This window comes from Gavialis gangeticus, unplaced genomic scaffold (genome assembly GCF_001723915.1).
Source record: "Gavialis gangeticus isolate Ggan-Ray unplaced genomic scaffold, GavGan_comp1, whole genome shotgun sequence".
Classification (NCBI taxonomy): domain Eukaryota; kingdom Metazoa; phylum Chordata; order Crocodylia; family Gavialidae; genus Gavialis; species Gavialis gangeticus.
This window is the reverse complement of record NW_017728997.1, coordinates 44324531-44336027: the sequence shown is the minus strand read 5'-3', so window position 1 is coordinate 44336027 and position 11497 is coordinate 44324531. Positions and strand designations below refer to the sequence as shown.

Here is an 11497-nt window from a genome sequence, read left to right as displayed (position 1 = left end):
CTTGTTCTGCAATTAAGTTTAAAAATCGAAAAACGGCTAAAATTCGGCATCTTCCATGTTTCAGGGGTGTACTTGGTAGCCGTGTTGGTCTGAGACAAAAAGACATACAGAAAACTAGAACTCTTGGTTCCAACACAGCTACTAAGTACATCCCTGAAACGTGGAAGATGCTGAATTTTAGCCATTTTTGGATTTTAAACTTCATTGCTGAACAAGGAAGTTTAGTTTTTTGGCTTTTTTTGCCTTCCTGCCTGCCATCTAACACCTCCAGGGAAGGAATTCTACCTGATCAACGCATCAAAGAGCTACTCAACACAGTTCACAAAGACACTGTCATGGACCCAGCGGGACAGACTTCCATCTCCAGCTCCCTCTGTGCAAAAATGAAGCTTATTTCCTACCTATAGGGACTTTTTACCTTCTTGTACCATCTGCACTTTTCCCAGAGCCTGACGAAGGGACTTTGATCCTGAAAGCTTGCAGAAAAGGCAATTTTCTTGCCATTTTCCAGTTGGTCTAATAAAAGGTATCATTTTGGAACCAAGACTTCTGGCTTTTTGTATGTCTTTTAGGAAATGAAACAAATTATTTCTACTTTTCCCTGTAAAATAAGTTCTTTTTTGAAAAAATATTGAATACCCATTTATTATATTAACCAAAGGTTTACTGAACAGGTAACAAATGGAATTATGAGAGATGCTGTTGTTCTGAGAGTCTTGGACTTTATGCATTTTGGAATATGCTGAAAGCACTTGGGGATTTCATCTTGTCCACTGATTCAGGCTCTTTTTCAAAATGTGTTTCAGTATCCCTCCCCCTTCCCCCCCCCCTTTAATTTCAGTGCCTGGTTGAGAGAAGCAGATGAGACTGGAAGTAAATTTGCTATCAAAGGACGCGGGGTGCAGTCAAAATTAGAAGAGCCCATTTTGGGTGTACTTGGTACTACTTCAGCTGTTCTCAAGTGCTGCAGTATATTTTGGTGATTGACTCCTCAAAGAGAATCAAAGCTTCTGTGTTGCATGCTTCAGGGCTCTTGAAATGCAGCCTTTTTGAGGGGGTGACTTGACTTTAATGAACAATTTGTGCCATCACGGTGCTCCTGAGTGGTTGGTACGGGTAGCAATTAAAATCTGCCTAAATACTTTTTGTGTAGTTCTGCTTACATGGAGGCCTGTTTTGGTGGTGGCACAATTAGAGAATGTTAATTTGAAAGACAAATTAAGCAGCTTCTTGCTGTAGATTGTCCAAAATGCTTCAGAGTTGGCTCATTAGTCTGTAGTAAGCAAATGAGCAACTTGGATTTATAAGTCTCTGTAGTAAGCATAGCTTTCAGTTTTCAACAGCGGAGCATGCTAATCCTTCTGGGAAAAAATGTATGGAGAAAGGTGAAAGCATTTGTCCTGTGCTTTTCTTGCTTCTGGAAGAAACTTCTATTTTTTTGATGAATACATTATTTATGAGCCAAATGTCTGGAAAGTACAGTTACTTTTATTCATAAGGGAACAGTTTTCCTGTGGTAAAGACAGCATTTGTTTTTGTTAACTTCCATTCTTGGTATGGAGAAGGCAAAACTTGAAGGCATGTACGCAAAGAATGTCATTTCCCACAAGAATTTAGACACCGCTTGAACCTATTTAATCTTCACAGTCGGGATTTAACTTAAGCCTGCTTTAGAGGTTTTGAATTGGTGGTAAATTTCATCTCCAAATATGGAAAAAAAACTCTTGGAAAAGGTATACTAGTAGCATAAGTCGCTGATAGAAAGTGCTGTCTTTCTCGGTCTCTCATTCCTTGCAACCCACTTTCCAAGTGATATTCTCGATAGGTCATTGTAATTATTAAAGCAGTCATTTGTGTTGTTTGAGGGGAAAATGCCTATTGTGACAGTGCATTCCATTATTTAACTGAACACCTTTTTGCAAAAATAATGTGCAAGTTGAAGCCCTTTCATTTTGTGATAGTCATCACTGAAGGAAACCCGGCCTCTTCAAACATTTTGTAAAATATATCTGTTCCTCCGTCCAATGTGTGGTTTCATAGTAGAAGAAGAAAGGGGCGGAGGGGGAAAAATCATATGTACATGGTATAGCTCTTAAAAAAACCAATTCTTATGTTAGCAAAGTTGAAGTGAACTTTAAACTCTCTTCGAAAAGACCTGTTCATCTAGTGTGTCTGTCTTATGTACCATGACTTCACTACATGAAGTCTTTGGGCCTGATCTCATAGGTGTGAATAACCTATTTTCCATTACTTCAGTTATGAATATGCTCCACTTCTCAAAACCAAGATATATGCTGAAGTGAATTGGGTATATTGATAAGGTCATGGGAGTAGGGCCTAACTTTTTACATTCAGATTTGGGATCTCAAGGGCTTCTTCATGTCCTAAAATAGGAGAATTGGAGATAATGCCTTTTTAGGCTGAATTGTCCTTTGCAAATGAGTTTAATCACTAAGTTTCTTTTTTTAATATTAAAAAGACTGTCCCTTAAGAACAGTCTTTCTCCCCTTTTATAGATGTTGCTTTTGATAAAATAGATTGAATATAGTTGGACAGAATTTTATAATTTAATTGAATTCCTAATTAGCTTTTTAATGAGATAGCTAGCTTTAAAATCCCACTGGTACAAAAACATTTGTAATAAGCTAATTTGAAAAAAAACTGCCAGTATCCTAAAAGAAATAGTAAATAGAATGATACTTCAGAATGTAAGTACAAGCTCAGAGTTTTCCAAAAAAAATTCTCCACCCCCTTGTATGAGTTGGGTTGATTATTAATTTTACTGGCTGTCGAAGAAAAATTTCCACCAGAATTGTTCAAAGTGGAATTGGACTGTTTTCTACCTTGTCAAAGGTGTCAGAGTAAGTTTGGGCAGAACAGGGAAAACCTAAGAGCTGAGATCCAAAAGCTCTAGGAATCTACACTAAACCACCACATGCTCCTATAATAGTCTTGAATTGCTGGAATTGAATTTTCCATGCAACTTCAGGTAAATAATTTAATCTAAATACCTTAGTTTCCCAACTTGTCAAATGAGGCTACTTTCTTAATTTATAAGAGAGTTCAAAGTCCAACTTACATTTGAGTTGATGAGCAACAAAAAAACAGAAAAATAAAATACATTATTTTAACACTTTCTCACAATGGAATTTTATAGTTGTATATTGATAAACACAGGGGTGATGCATAGGGGGTACATGCAGGTGCACGTGCACCCCTAGAAAAAGGCACTGCTGACATTGTCAGCAGCGTCTGCGGGTGATTGTCAGTTGCCACCCCACCAGTGACACTGCCAGTGGCGTCTGCAGGTGGTCCACAATCCCCGCTGGCTGTCGCTGCTGGCAGCAGCTGTTGGCAGTCGCCGACCCTTGGTTGGTGCTCGCCACCCCCCCCACCGCTGACAGCATCTGCGGGAGCTCCTCCGCTTATCGTTGCCACGCTCCCACTGCCGCCATGTCCTCCCTGCCAGCTGCCAGGGTCATGCGTCATTCATGGATAAACTTGAAGGAAGTAGATGTGCAGATTCAACTGTTGCTTGCAGATTTCAGTTGAAAGTATCTTCCTTTCATCTGTTGTTACCTACAAGTTTTGCTAGAATGAAGTTTGGCCAAAGGTATTTTGACTACTTAGCACATTTACTACTTTTTAGGCCTACCAAACCTGTGAAGTAAAAGATCCTCTCAGAGGGGAAAAATTTAATAATGATGGAAGGAGAGACATAGGTCTGAAAAAGCAAATAGTTAAAAAAACAAACAAACAAACCTAAAAACCTTGTAGATCGTAGAAGAGATGAGCATGAGAACATTCACTCATTTGAAATAGGGGTATTTAATGCCTGACATCTTAGTTGATGCCTTTAAAACCACCATTTATCAATCATGTTTAGTATTTGAAAATTCTTAGTAAACACGTGCTTTGCTTTTTCCAGTTCTTCTAATATTTTTCACTTAGAGTGCAAGTGTGTAGAAGTCTAGGAGTGTCCAGCTTCATATTTGGCTTTCAAAGCATTTTGGCACTGAGCATTCTAAGAAAAGTTTTAACTCACCAGGTCCAGATACTTAATTTTTCCTTGGAGAGTTCCTGCTCTCCCAGGAGAAGCCACTAGTGTGCAGGCATTTAGGATTTTTCTCTCAGCAAAAATGGCCACTCATGGAAAGAAATAACCTGGGAACAACCAGAGCTAAATCACTCCCTGGAGAGTTTCTCTTGGGGCTGCATCCAGATGAGTGCGGACGTTTGGTTCACCTTGTGCTGCTGCTAGTTGTTCCTGGGGAGCGCCTTACCTGGGGGCTGGGGAAGCTGCAGCTGCATAACTCCTGCAGCTTGGAGCCTGACCAGCAGCTGCAGTGTGGCTCCGGCTGGCCAGGCTCCAGTTTTGGGTGGCATGTGCTGCCTCCATGTGTGCTACCCTACTTATTTTCTGCACGGGTCTTTCTGACCCCTGGTTCTCCAAAAACCCCCTTGCGCAGCAAGGTAGCAGCAGAGGAAATGCCTGAATGTGTGGTGTGTGGCACTACAGATGGGTCTGTGGTGCTATGTACCACGCAGCCATGCTTGTCTGGACAGCCTGGGAGGCTCGCTGTCTGTACACATTCTCTTCAGGGTGAAGCCACAGCAGTCTTCCAGTGTCCAAGGTGCTTTTTTATTCCCCCCCTCCTTGCCCCCTTGGGAGACGGTATGTCACTCACTGGACTGTCTTAACTCCAGTTGAGTAGGGAGCAGAGTAATGTCCCTGTTGCAATGCCCACATTTTGCAGTAGGGAGATGGGCTGATTTTGAGCAGACTAGGTCAGCCAGTTAGGGCTGCCCTCTGCACTGCTGCTATCCTGTCTCCAGGCAGATTTAGGGAGATGATACAGAACGCCAAGTTCTGTGCATAGAGGCCACTTGGTTGCTGATCATCAGTAGTGCAAGCTCTCTGCTCTTCAGGGGCTTCAAGTGTCTATTCAGGCATCTCCAGCTAAGGTTTTGTTTTTTGTTTTTCCTGCCAGGAGAACAAATGAATGCTGGACCCAGTGATCTGTAAGGTCCCTTCAGCCCCTAAAAACTATGAAACTATGAATTCTTCCGCATCATTTGATCATGTATTTGGAGCCATAGGTCCTTTCACTCCCTAACCCAACCTATTTGTCCCCCTTTAACAGTAATCACCCTCATAAAATGTGTGATCTACTTGCATATTAAGTTATACAGTTTGTTAGAATACACAGAAGAGGTTGGGGGTTTGGAAGAATGGCCACCAAACGTATTGCAATCTGTTGTGAATAAGGGAAGTGTATGTGTTTCTTGTTGGCCTCTTACTTCAGTGTTTCCCAACCTTTTCATGCCCAAGGAATGCTTACATTAATAAAAACTTTCCTCAGCACACCTGTTAAGGCATTCCCCATCCTCATACCTATTGTAGCTCATTGCCATGGCAAAATTCCGTGGCACACCTGTTCATTTCTGATGGCACACTGTTTGGGAAACACTGTCTTGAGCTTTCTAAATCTCTTGTTAGATTCCTATGGGTAAGAAGCTAGAGTACCGAATGGTGCACAATGCCTTAAATTATAGGAAATTGGAGAGAAGATTATCAATCTAGCAAATCTGGTCCCAAAATCTGTATTCAGAACTATTTCAATGAAATATTGAGAGCAAAATATTAGTGCAAAGATTAGGATTTTTCCAATAATATTAGTATTTATGCGTATCCTGCTCGCATAATGATTTTGATAATTGAGATGTATGTATGTTGATTACCTTCCTCATTGCTTTTCTGCCCCTGCTACAGCAGATTGTTCAAGGCAAAGATTGGGCACCTACCTACCCATGTGACCTAGCCTTCACCCCCCTGTTCCCCGCCTTTCCCCTTCCTCTTTCTTTTCTCCTTTTCTCTTTTCTTCTTCCCTGTTTCTTTCCCATTTCTTGTCTCTTTTCTTCACTCCCCCCTGCCCGCTGGATACAGTCATCTTTGCCCACAAAGTACAACACATTAATTCCTGAAATAATCAAACATACCATTATCCAGAATTGTCAGTGGGTGCAAAGGAACATAACTTTGCAGATAGTAGAGGTGGAGTTACTGACACGTACCTCAGGATCAGCCCCCTTTATGGTTGAATGGTGTTATGGTATTTCTGATCTTCATTTTTCATTCATGACTCAAATTTTTCTACAGTAAAATTTAACTTACTGTAGTTTTTATGTGTAATACTTAAACTGATCTTTTAAAAGGATTAAAAATGGGGAATACTGAATTCACTTTTGAGGGGTTGTCCTGGATTTCCTTGATTCTAGAACTAACAAGTCCCACAATTCCTCTTTTGTTGTTTATTCAGAGAAGTTTTAGTTGATCATAATAAATGGATGCTTTTCACAGGGTTTTTCTTTCAGTGCAGAAGTTGCCATGTTTTTTAGTTTTATTTATTTGATAACGGTAGAATATTTTTAGTTTATCAGCTTTTAATTGTGTGCTTTTTGAAATTTTTAATATGATCACTGTATTGTCTCTCTGCGTGCTTACTTTCAGTAATTTAATGCATCTTGGATTCATGTAATCTTGATAGAAATTAGGCTTCTCTTATACTAGCCAGTTTTATAAGCACATAGGAAAGTCCAGACACTAGATGGTAGCATTTGTTGGGAAGAATACAGATTTTCTTTTTTATATCTAGACTGGGATGTGAAGAAAGTTTACTGCAAAAGTAGTCCCATGTTTGTGTCACATTAGCATGATGATATATGAGTGCTTTATTACTGGCTGTATTTGGATACACAGCAGTTAATGCTGAACTTTCAAGATTTGTCTTCCACAGTTGTGCCAGTGCATTTTATTCCAGTATAGTTTATCTGAAATTCCTGTTCAAATGCTTGAGCAGAAGTTGGCAGTTCTGGCAAATATTCAGCAAATACTTTTCTTCCTTTAAGGATGACCACCAAGCTCTCTGTTTGCACCTAAGATGTTGTTTAAACCAAATCTTAATGTATTAACCCATTATGACATCAAGTCCCTGCAGAGTTGATTTAGCATATCGGCATATAAGTGTTGAATATCATTTCCCTCACAAGACTAAATCTATTTGGCTGCTTACAGATGTTGGAACCCCACCCCCGAAACCCCCCCCACAGAAACAGTGTGTTACTTCAACCCGGCTCTGCAGTGTTTGGGCTCAGGGCCATTTTTTTCCAAATGTCTGCAAGCAGCCTTTGTTTTTATGTTGAAATACACCAACAACACGACACAATGTGAAAATACTTCTAAATGTAGCAGTCGGCACATTTAAAGAAAATGTATGTATGTGCTTCACTATGACTTCAGCATGCAATTTTTACTACCATTGGGCCAATTAGGAATGTTAATAGCAATTAGCACAGTCTCTGGGTTACGTAAGGTAAATATCATTTTTTCTTTTTCTCTGAATGGTTTTGTGTAAGTGTCATAAAATTGGTGGAGAGAGATGAACTTGATCTTAAGTTATCAAGCTGCTATATATTGTTGACAGCATGGTTGTGATGCAGTCTGCAGCAGCATTGCAGTCATGCTCTGAAATGTTTGTTGCTATGGGAACCAGAAAAGGAGAGGGTGAAGGGAAATATTGCCATACCAACTGATTAAGTATACTATTAATTTAACAAAGGTAGAGTACATGTAGGCAGAATGCAGTTTTCTGTTCATGGTGGCAACCCTAACTTTTTACATACGGTAGATGACGTACGGGCCAGAATAACATTGGCCATCTGTGAGTTGAAGGATGGAAAGGCTTTGGCCCTCGGAATTCTGCATGTCTTTGCAGAAGATGGAGTTTTTCTCCTTCTTCCTGTTACTATCAGTTCCCCCACTAAGCAACTAAATTAGGTATATGATATCGGACCTAAGTAGTGTCGAAAGGGGATGAGTTAATCATCTATTTTTCTCTTTGAATTAGAACCATTAAAAATCAATTTGAGGCTGACTGAGTGAGGATTATTAGAGGATAAATTAACGTAAAGAAGATTTAAGATTTTAATTTTTAAAGCCAAGTTGTACACTTCCAAAAAAATCTTGTAATAAATTTTAGAGCTAATTTTTTAATTATTTTTTTTTTATCCAAAACGTTTTTGAATTCAGATGTTATGAGTAAAACTTCATTTTGTACAACTGAAGGCCTAATAATATTTACTTGGTAATATGTGCTGCTCTGCTAGCTTTTTGGTGGCTTCAGGCAACTTACATTTTGGTTTCTGTTTTTCGGGTGTGTTGGGTGGATAATATGTATCCTGCCAAATACTAGCAGAGGAATTGGACCAGGAACACACTTGCACTTGAGGTCTAAGCTTTAATTTTGAGTTCTAGAAAAGGAACAACATTACTGCAGTAGCTCAATTCTCATTTATGCTCTTTTTCTTAAACTTATTAAGATAATTCTCTTTTTTTATTTCATGCTTGAAATTAGTTGAACTTTAAACCAGTTACTATTTAAAAAATGCAAGTCTTTCAGGTGGCACATAATCCTCAAAGACTTGTAAAAATTAGTAGTTGTCAAGGGAAACCATATTGACAAGGTTATCTTACTGTGACTTTCAGAAAAACATGGTGAATAAAAATAAATGGTTGACAACAAGTGAGGGAGAATTAATATACACTCCATTTTAAAGTTATATAATCAGACATGTAATTTTAGATAACATATAATATTGTTTTGTGGCAGTACAGCTGTATTTGTTATTCTTTACTTAAATATTTGCACTGGTGTCTAGAAAGATATGGAAATAATAGTTACAAGGCAGTAGTTCTGTATTCCATATAGAGAGGAAGAAAGAAAGGTGAACGAACTCATTTAGTGCTGTAGTGCACATCTGTGGAGTAGAGTAATGAGTTTAAATCAATATTTTGAATTGCAATTTGAGTACTATAGAATGCTTTGGACTACATCTACAAGAAAGGAACAGCTGTCATAGTCCGCCCCTTGATTAGTTTTTATTTTCTTATTTTGGATTTGTTGGTATTCCTGTACCCCTTGTCCATCTCTCTTTGGGGGTTGAAGGATTAAAAAACAAAAAAACAGTACTTTTTCTAAGTGGTATTCCTCCCCCAAAATACTTCTGCATAGGGATGCAAGCTATCACCAGGAGTGTTGATTATCTATTTTAATTACTGTAGTGTTAATCCATACGTTGTGACTGAAACCCTTCTATCTTATATCTGACTGTTATCTGGTTTATATCCTTGAGATCTGTCGTACTTGAAAGATAAGGAAAATATTTTTCCTGTGGAGCTTAGCTGACTAAGATAGCGTTTGAAGGACTTTATAAGTCTTTGCACTTTCTGCCTTGCTTGTTTGCCAACTGGAATTTTTGGCATTAGACTCTTCACTTGTGAAAAGGTTTGTGGGGGAGGGAAAGGCAGAACCAAGGCAGTGAAAGAGGGAGAACAAACCTGTGTGGAACCTTTTAACACAGCAGGAATAAAGCTGTTCTTTGGTTATAATTTAATTATGAGAATAGAAAAAAAAAAGCAGTCAAAATACGCTTGAGGGTTGAAAAAAAGCTGTTTGTTAAAAGGTTTGAGGATGGAGAACAGGAGAGATTTTTTTGGTTTAGTATATGTGAACTGAAGTAGGTCCACTCAAAATCTTTTTAGATTCAAAATCTGATTTAGCTAAGTCATATCGCTTGTTCAGTTTCTCTACTGAAATTCAGTTCTTCACAGCTGTTCAGCTTCTGAAATAGTATACAAGTGGAAGTTTATGTAGATATTGTATCAGTACCAATATAAAGAAAATTTGCTGTATTGGATATTGGCCTGATGGGGCCAGTAATTTGGCTGATAAATGCTCGTGCTGTGCACAGCTGCAACGCAGCAGTCAGGCAGCCAAAAGAGCTTGGCAGCGTGGAGACCTGCCTGCAGCTGGTCAGTTCGGTGTGGTGGAAGGGGAGAGAAGGGGTTTGTGGGGGGCACAGATCAATGCCTCTTGTGGTGAGGGAGGAGGCAGGGGTAGGTGCTGCCCAGGTGGGGCAGGGGAGTGGGGCAGCTTCTGCCACTGCTTGCATCCTGGGAGGGCGGGGGGAGGGGATGTGCCCCCAGATCTGTGTGGGGTAGGGCAGGATGCAGTTGGGGCTGTGCAGGGCTCTTCTCAGTGGAGGCTGGGCTTGGAGCAGGCGTTAGTGGCGCTGGGAGGATGCTGCATCCACCCCAAATCTTGCAGCCGCTCAGCTGTCATCATTGCTGTTGCCAGCCACCCGGTGCTGCCCTAGCTCTTCCCGGAGAGTGGGTGGAGGTTGTGCACTGAGCCGGAGGAGCACTGGACGGCTGGAGGCAGTGGTGCTGGGACTGGAGTGGCGGTGAAATTTGGGGTGGATGCAGCATCCTCTCAGTGCTGCCATCACCTGCTCCAAGACCAGGGGGCACCCCCCTGTGTCCTCCTAGGTTGCAAGCAACAGCGAGAACCATTCCGCCCTGCCGTCCCTGCCCCACCTGGGCAGTGCCTGCCCATGCCCCCTCCCTCACCATGGGGGTGTTGATCTGTCCCTCTCCCCACGCCCATTCCTTTCCTCCTTGCCTTCCCCCACACTGGACTTAGAGCTTTTTCCAGCTGGTATCGGAAATCAGATTGGTATCGGCTCATATGCCTCAAGTATCGGCTATTGGAATCGGCCTCCAACATCTCTATTGCTGCCTCCCTATTTAACGCACTGTCTGGGTTGCCAAGAAAGTAGAAATTGCTGTTATCCAACACTGCTCTAAAAACATGAGTCAAGAGCTTCATATCCTGCTGAGATGGCATTCTTCTTAACCTTGCTAAATGTTAAAAAAAAAAAAAAATGAAATCCTAACTGTCATATTGGAGAGAATTTTGAAGGTCAAAAATGATGCAGAAATTACATGGTATCTGGGGAGATAAAAAAAGCTGTTTCCAACAGATAGCACTGGATGGAAAAATGCAGCTGGATCACTTCTAGGTCCCAATCAAAGGCAATGATTTATGAGGTTTTAACTTAAATCAGAAGTACTTGATGCTCTAATGTGGCCATTTTTATGTTGGGAGACCTAAACTGTCATTGTCTGAGCTGTTACATGTAAGTTGAGGTATGCTGGTTATTGTATCAAGTACCTACTACATCATTTTCTTATGGCAATCATCATCATGATCATTATCATCATTATATAGAATCATAAACCATAGCTAAAGGATTTTGGAGCATATATTGGTTATATAAATGGTTGAAATTCAGCACAGCTGGTATGTTCTGACTTGTGAAAAGTGTCAGTATTAGACATGCCAAAGAATATATTGTGACTTATTTCCTACTACAGTAAAATCTCTGTTATCCAGCATCCCCGGAGTAAGGGGATTGCCAGTTAAGTAAAAACTCTGGTTACCTGAAATAGCCTAGCAGAGTTTTCAGATAATGTGGAGTTGGGGTGGTGGCAGTGGCTGCACACAGAGCAGCAGCAGCTCAGGGTGCTGGGTGGCAGCAGCAGCTGCTGCATGTGTGCTTTCCATTGCAGTTTGCTGCCTCCTCCACCCCCCCCCCC

The 11497-nt window shown here is 40.6% G+C and overlaps 1 protein-coding gene and 1 long non-coding RNA gene across 2 annotated transcripts in view; one reads left to right on the top strand and one right to left on the bottom strand.

The window, feature by feature from the left end:
- The window catches only part of IARS (isoleucyl-tRNA synthetase), a 319713-nt gene that overhangs the window by 118062 nt on the left and 190154 nt on the right, over positions 1-11497 (top strand). The gene's annotated exons all lie outside the window — the stretch shown is intronic.
- LOC109289164 overlaps positions 1-11497 on the bottom strand; it is a 25645-nt gene that overhangs the window by 10642 nt on the left and 3506 nt on the right. Inside the window, exon 2 of the long non-coding RNA XR_002095314.1 lies at positions 1660-1668. This is a non-coding gene — a long non-coding RNA (uncharacterized LOC109289164). The remainder of the gene's footprint in view (positions 1-1659; positions 1669-11497) is intronic.